The 7143-nt window shown below is 42.7% G+C and overlaps 1 pseudogene; it reads right to left on the reverse strand.

Annotated features, from left to right (window-relative positions):
- Positions 1 to 1626: 1626 nt before the first annotated feature.
- LOC100732927 (homeobox protein PKNOX1-like) lies at positions 1627 to 2782 on the reverse strand (annotated as a pseudogene).
- Positions 2783 to 7143: the final 4361 nt, after the last annotated feature.

Below are 7143 nucleotides of genomic sequence, written 5' to 3' on the forward strand. Positions count from 1 at the left end.
CAAAGAAAATAGGAGTTGCTTTTTATATATTGCAGATGAAAGAGCTCAGTGACCACGAGAACACTGCCACCCATCGCCCAGGGACAGTCTCTTCCCATCCCTGGGCCGTACACACACAGCGGCCCGTTGGCATATGCTGTAAACTACGGAACTCAAAACTGTTTTGTTTTTTAGAAAATGGCAGCGTTGTTCCTTAGTCTAATTAGGGACTCAACGTATGTGTCGGGTGTGTTCATTTATCTCAAGTTCCACTGTTAAATTCTCTCTTGTTTTAAAAAACTGAGTTTTGCTATATAACCCAGGCTGGCCTCCAACTTGTGGGAATCCCCCTGCCTCAGCCTCTTGACAGGTGGGACTACCGTCATACCCAGGTTTTAGTGCTAAACTCTTAAAGAATATATATATTTATTAAATGACATTAAATAGTTTAAGTTTCAGCTACTAAACAGCATTCTGAATGGTGAATACACAGATGATGTACTGTCATATTTGAATGCCCTTCTTTGAAAACACAATTCCAATCCTTATATATAATACCAAACAGCCTTAAAGGAAGAAGTGACATCTTTCCGAAGTTGGAGGATGCATTGAAACATTACTACACATCTGGGGCAAAACATATACTAGATCACAATACTCAGCAAAAATGCTTTACACCCAAAGAAATAAAACAGGTTACAAAAACTGGAGAATGTAGCAAGCAACATTTTAAATGATCATTTTTAGGCCATTGCAACTATGTTAAAACATCTAAAACAAATATGAAAATGAGCTTTTCAGTATTTTACTGATGTGATTTTTGTCTTTAAGTATTTGTTAAAATTTGATGCTATACTCTGAGTTCATATTATGGGGCTGAGGAGATAGCTCAGCAGTATAAGTGCCTGCTTGGCAGGCACAAGGTCCTGAGTTCAAGTCCTAGTATAAAAAAATGTAATATTTTGTAGCTAAATTCAAGTGAAAAAAGTATATGCAAAGTTGTCCCAAGTTTTATTTCCAACTCTGATTTCCTACTAATCCTATGTATAATCTTTCAAGTTACACCTTTAGCCATGGTGAAAAAGACTTAAAAGTTTGCCTAATGTTTTTACATCTATGTGTCTGAGCAATTAAAGATCAAGTTGAAAATTCCCAGGTCTAACAAGAGGGGAAGGGAAAAGGAAAGAAGGGAAAAGAAAAGAAAAAAGTCTCAGTTCTAGTAAATCGGGTTTGAAGTATTCTGAACTTGCAGAAATATCTATAAATCTTGTCTTTCTTGGGGCTGGGGGTTTAGCTCAGCAGCATAAGTTCCTGTTTGGCAAACACGAGGTCTTGAGTTCAATCTCCAGCACCAAAAAAAAAAAGAAAAAAAAAAAAAAAGTATAAATCTTGTCTCTCTCATTTTTTCTAAAATAAACACATCTGCTTCCCACTCCCAATAAAATACATCTGATTATATGACCGGCATAGTATCCAAATATATGGAATTTGTCAGTGATATTTTACCATGGGAAAGTGGGGGGTGGACCCATCAACCTCATAAAACTGTGTATCATAAACTTAGTGCTCTTGGATGTTTTACAAGAATTTTTTTAAAAACCCACACATGTGTTCATTTGAAAGAAGTCGCTGCACCCCACAAAGATCCTAACAATCGGGGTTTGCCGACCTGCTGCACAAGCAGGTAGTTCGGTCTGAGGATAGGGGCTGGAGGTCATCCACAGTTGTGTTCATGGCATGGTGGGTCATAACAATGCCTTCTGACACGATGAGCTCGCTGGGCGGTGAAGACCTCTGGACTGGTCTGTTCTGAGTAGTATTTTTGCCTTTGTTTTCAGGATCTCTAAACAATTGGAATCCAATATTGGCTATGGGATACATCTTCTAGCACAGGTGAACCAGATGTTTGATTTGGGGTAGAGCCCAATTTGAATAGCCATCTGCTTTTTCCTGTCCTCTGTTGGTTAGGGATGCTTTCTTTCAGGACTGTGTCACACTGATGGTGAGCTTGGGTAGGACACTGACTTTGTCCTTGGCTGAGTCTCATCCTGGTGCAGGAGACTGAGGTCCTGGTTTAACTGCAGCTGCATCTGGGAGTTCTGGATCCTGACTGACCTAGGTGATGACACTTGACCTCAAGGAGTGAGGATTTTGAGGGTCTGGTCCACTGCCTGCCTCCCACCATTGCCATGGTTATGGTTCCCTGTTTCAGGGCAGATGATGCTGGCACCCCAATTCCTTGTGGGCTGAGTGTTCCTGTGCTGGCACCTTGAATCTGTTGGGACTGCATGGGGCAGTACGAGGCCCAGGCTTGCCGCTCAGCTGGGTTTCACTGTGCATTTCTGTCTTCAGACAAGCAATGTATTGGCTGAGGAAGTCTTCACTTTTCCCAGTTGAAGAAGATGACTCCATACCGGGATTGCTTTCACTGTTAAGACCTAAGTTTCTAGGTCTTCACAAAACAAAGGTTTTCCTGCCTTCTCTTGCTTCCTGACACAGCTTTCATTGTCCACATCAAAACTGGCATAAGTTATGTCTGAGGAGCCTTGTGTGGACTGTTTATATTTCTCAAACAAAAGAGCTAATGATGGAAACTGCAGGTGCCTACAAGTGGACTGCTTGTCTGCTTCGAACCAGATCTGAGACCCCACGGGAGGAGGCTCAATCCTCCTGCATCCAGTCTGGAGCAGTTTGGATCTTGCTCTGCTTTTTTTTGAGATAGGGTCTCACTGTGTAGTGTGGGCCTGCACTCATGGTGATCTTGCTGCCTCAGTCTCCTCTGTGCTGGGTTACAAGCCTGCATTACACTCCTGGATTTGCTCCATTTTAAACTCTGTTACCAATTGCATTTGTCATTCATCTTAATAGCTACATGTATTTCTATGTGTGTAGATGATTAATGAGAGTTTTCTTTAATAAATCAAATCATCTTGAGTCAGAAGCAAGAGTATCTGAGTCACAGCTGGAGGAGCAACAACCTCAGGTCTCAAGCGGAGCAAACTGTGACCGGTCTTTATCATACGATGAGCAAGCTGGCAGCAGCAATCTGGACTGCAGTGCAATGTCCTTGTCCAATAGTTACACGGAGGTGGGCCATGTAATACCAACTTGCTCAGTGCAGGGAAGGTGACATCACATATATTCACTTAAGGGAAGGGCCTGCTGAGGATTCTCCTTTTTTCTCTTTTTTTTCTTTGTAAAGATATCAAGCCCCAAATATTTTGTTACAGTAACAACAACAAAAAAGATGGACTAGTCCATTTCCCCAGCATTTTGTCTCTCCTCCAGTTTCAGTGACAGTCTCTTGCTGTGACTGGCCATTGTGTGGTGTGACCAGTACACTCCAGTGTATATACTTTATCACTTCATGTACATGACTGCACTAGATCTCACCAGCCTTTGGGGTTAAGGGGAGCTAGTATGAGGGGGCCATAGGAGAATTTTTTTCAGTACTGGGGATTTGAACCCAGGGCCCTTGCTCTGAGCTACAGCTCAGCCAGTTTTTATTGTGAGGCTTTATTTTTAAATTTGCTAAATTGCCTAGGCTGGGCTAACTTGCAATCCTTATGTATCAGCCTCCCAGAGTGCTGAAATTACAGGCATGTATCACCATGCTGGCAGTGCATTTTTAAAGATTAGGAAACAGACTTAGAGCAGGAAGTAATAATAGAAGTACATTAACTGAGTCTCTATTCTGTTCTGGTATCACTGCAGAGTAGAAATTAATGTCATTAATCCCACAGAGCTGAAGGGACTGGCCTAAGCGAGCTGGTAAAAAACAGAGCTGAAGTTCATATTACAGCGTGGCCTAGACTAGATTTTAATTGTAGCTTATTAAGATCACTGCTTCTTACTGTAAGAGTTCAGTTGAGAACACGGGCATTGTTAGGTTTTTTTGGTGCAGCTGAGAGACAAAGACAGAGATAAGAAAAAGCCTTTATTGCTAGCGCAAGAGGGATGCAGGAGACTGCAAGGACCCTCAATGGGGACAAGGCTGGAGAGTTGCTGGGACTGGCATAAGGGTGGTGATAACGTGAGTGGGAGAGGACTGGAGGACTTTTTGACACAGGGAGTGCAGACTATGTGAGTGGACCGTGTCGGGAGTGGGCTTGGAGGACCTTTGGTGCATGTTGAAAGGAAAAAGTTTACTGTTTTGGGACCAGAAGGTGAGCATGGGAGTTAGTGTTGGAGAGATATGCTGCTGTTTTAGGGGTCAGTGCCATGATGGACTGGTGCCATGCAGAACCTGCCAGAGTCTCATAGGAGTGGAACCTATCAGACATGGCAGCACTTGGCTCAGGAAGGTTGCCCCAGACCATGATCTTAGGGTGTAGTAGGGGTGAGAGACAGGACACATGGACTTCTGGGTTCTTGCTTCTTGGTTCAGTGCAGTTTCTGTTGCCTTAAAGTGTTGCCCCTGTGTCCTCCCATCCTGCATTGATTATGGTCTAAAACCTCCTCAAACTGTAACCTAAATTAAGCTTTCTTCATTAATTTTAGGTATCGGATATTTTGTCTCAGCAATGAGAGAAAAGTAACTGAGACAGATGCTTCCTGAGTGGATTTTCCCCACCCTTATTTGTGTTAGGGTTGGGGCTAGAGGACCTGGACACTCTTAAGAGCCTCCTCCCACCCTTTGTATACAATAATAAGACTATACGTCAATACTCCTGATGGCACCACTGTCCAGCAGACATGGCAGCTTCTGCTGGACAGTGCTGTCATCAGGAGTATTGACGTATAGTCTTATTATTGCTGAGAGATGCATGATAAAACCTCCACCAATGTGGGATCGTCAATTCCTCCTGCTAATTCTTTAATTTTGCCCTATGTGTTGTAAGCCACATAATTGGGTGTTACACATTTAAAATTGCTTCTTTCACTATTACGTGGGAAGGCTTTTTGTGTCATGTAGTTCCCCTGTCTTTTTGTACTAGGATCAAACCTGGGGCTTCAGGTATGCTAGGCAATTTAGCTAGTGTTCTTTCTGCCTTCAGGTTGTTCAGCTTTTTGTTCCTTGCTGTTTGTGACTTTGTTATTTCTGTGTCTTTGGTATGTAAGAATTTCCTTTTTTTTCTGCTGTACCCTGCTAAGTATTAAATTTCCCTCTGTCATCAGAATATTTGTGGTTTGTATCTCTGTGTACATTGCAGAGGGAAGTGCTAGGGTTCTGGCTACTTCAGGTCTGTGTATTCTGATCCTATAGCTGTCAGAGTCCCCCCATCCTCTCATTCATCATGACCTTTAAATTTTTCTCAGCTGTTTTGTTTTCATATCCTCTTCAGATTCCCTAAGAAAGGACCCTCATCAGCACACTATATAGTTTTACTCTGTGTCCCAAGATTGAAGATCTTATCTACCTGTGAGTTACTGCTGTCATGGTTTGTGTATGAATGTCCCCGCAATGCCTCATACAATTGTGAGCAGGTGAGCTTTTTGGAGGTGGCTGAATCTAGTTTGTGATTGATTCATGGTTCGATGCTGGGGTTAAGAGTGGGTGATTGCTGTCCTGATTGGATTGGTACTGCCCTAATCCCAGTAGACTGGTGGGCAGTACCACTCAGACTGCTTTAAAGCTCAGGGATATCTAAGGAGACCTAAGGACATGACCTCACTTCTGTAGCACAAGCACACAATGGGATGCAGTTATGTAACCATGACAGTACATGTAAAAATGCTGGTTATGGCACTCTAAGAATATAAACATGAGATGACAACCTGTATAAGAATTATATAATAAAGACACATGTAGCTCTTACACTATTGTGATTTTGTGCTCTGCTGTTCTCCCTGCTGCCTGCTATTGTTGCTGATGTCTTGTACACATGCATTCTTTAACCCTGGGGCCTCACACTTGAAAATTTTCCTTGAGCCCCCCAAGTGGACTGACACTAGATACAGTATATGGGTCAGAAAGAGGCTTATTCTCTCGTTTGTTTTTTGATGCTGGTATTTTCTTTCTTTCTTTAATCAGTACCAGGGATCGAACACACAACTGCCTGCTTGCAAGGCAGGCACTTATGCCGCCGAGCTAAATCCCCAGCCCCTTGATTCTGCTATTTTATACTGCTATGAACTGTTGCCCCTCTGCCTTGAGCCACTGTGCCTCAGAGCTAGCTGATGATGGACTGTGATGCATCCTGTGAAGCTCTCAAACAGTTGGGGGAGGAGTGTGAGGAAATGAAGGCCAGTGTGAAAGTCCGGAAAGCTGAGGTCAGGTGGAGCCCTCTCTCGGTGGAGGAAAGAAGCCGCCCAATGACTGCAGCACATTCATTTATACACTTAGCAGGTGATGCCAGATGAAACCCCTCTGCCTAACAAATTGTTTTCCTAGCTCACCTTGGGTGCTCCAGTGTTCTCAGGGTTGGCCTCGCTCTAGCCCCACATGAGGACTGATCTTCAGTTTTAACCCCTCCCTGTATCTCCCCCTTTTTTGTTCTGTAGTTGCAAGTGATGAGTGGCCAGTTGGAGTTGGAGGAGCTGTGTTGGGAGTACTTTGCAGGAGATCTTCTCCTTCTTGAACCCTTTTTATTCTGAATGAGCTTACTCATTTAGGCTAAAGAGTCCCAGTCCAATAATTTCATGTCCCTGCACTCAGCAATTTAGTCCTATGCATCTGTTAACCTGTAACTCTAGTCAGTTACCAATGTAGCTGAAAATCATCAGAAGGTATATTATTGATTTGAGTTTCTTTTATAGGTACCACATTAATATGGCATTGTTTTATACATCTTGTGGTTATACTTTTCTGCTGGATGTTCAAGACCAAGTTAAAGTGAAACCTGTGTTAATTAAATTAATTTTTTGCTACCTATCAAGGTCAGATAAGTCTCCTCAAGATTTACCTTGGTGCCTTGATCTGCGCAAGGAGTGGTTCCTGAGAAGGGGGCAACAGGAGATTAAGAAGAAACCAGATACATGAAAGGAAGGTTGGGACCAGGTGGGACCTGACCTCTCTGATGAAAAGGTGGTGACAACATCTCAACTCCAGCATCTTTATTTATATAAAGTTTAAAAAAAAGGAAAAGCACATGATAGGGTCAATAGTGCAAGGTCTCAGTGTTTTGTTGAGAACACTGAAAGCAAAACATGTGCTATAGCTAACAAGGAAAATCATCAAGGCTGGATACTTGTTGATATGCAACTGAACTAGAACTTGTTTAT

Source organism: Cavia porcellus, unplaced genomic scaffold (genome assembly GCF_034190915.1).
Source record: "Cavia porcellus strain 051 isolate PalLab524CR breed Dunkin Hartley unplaced genomic scaffold, mCavPor4.1 scaffold_7, whole genome shotgun sequence".
Lineage (NCBI taxonomy): Eukaryota > Metazoa > Chordata > Mammalia > Rodentia > Caviidae > Cavia > Cavia porcellus.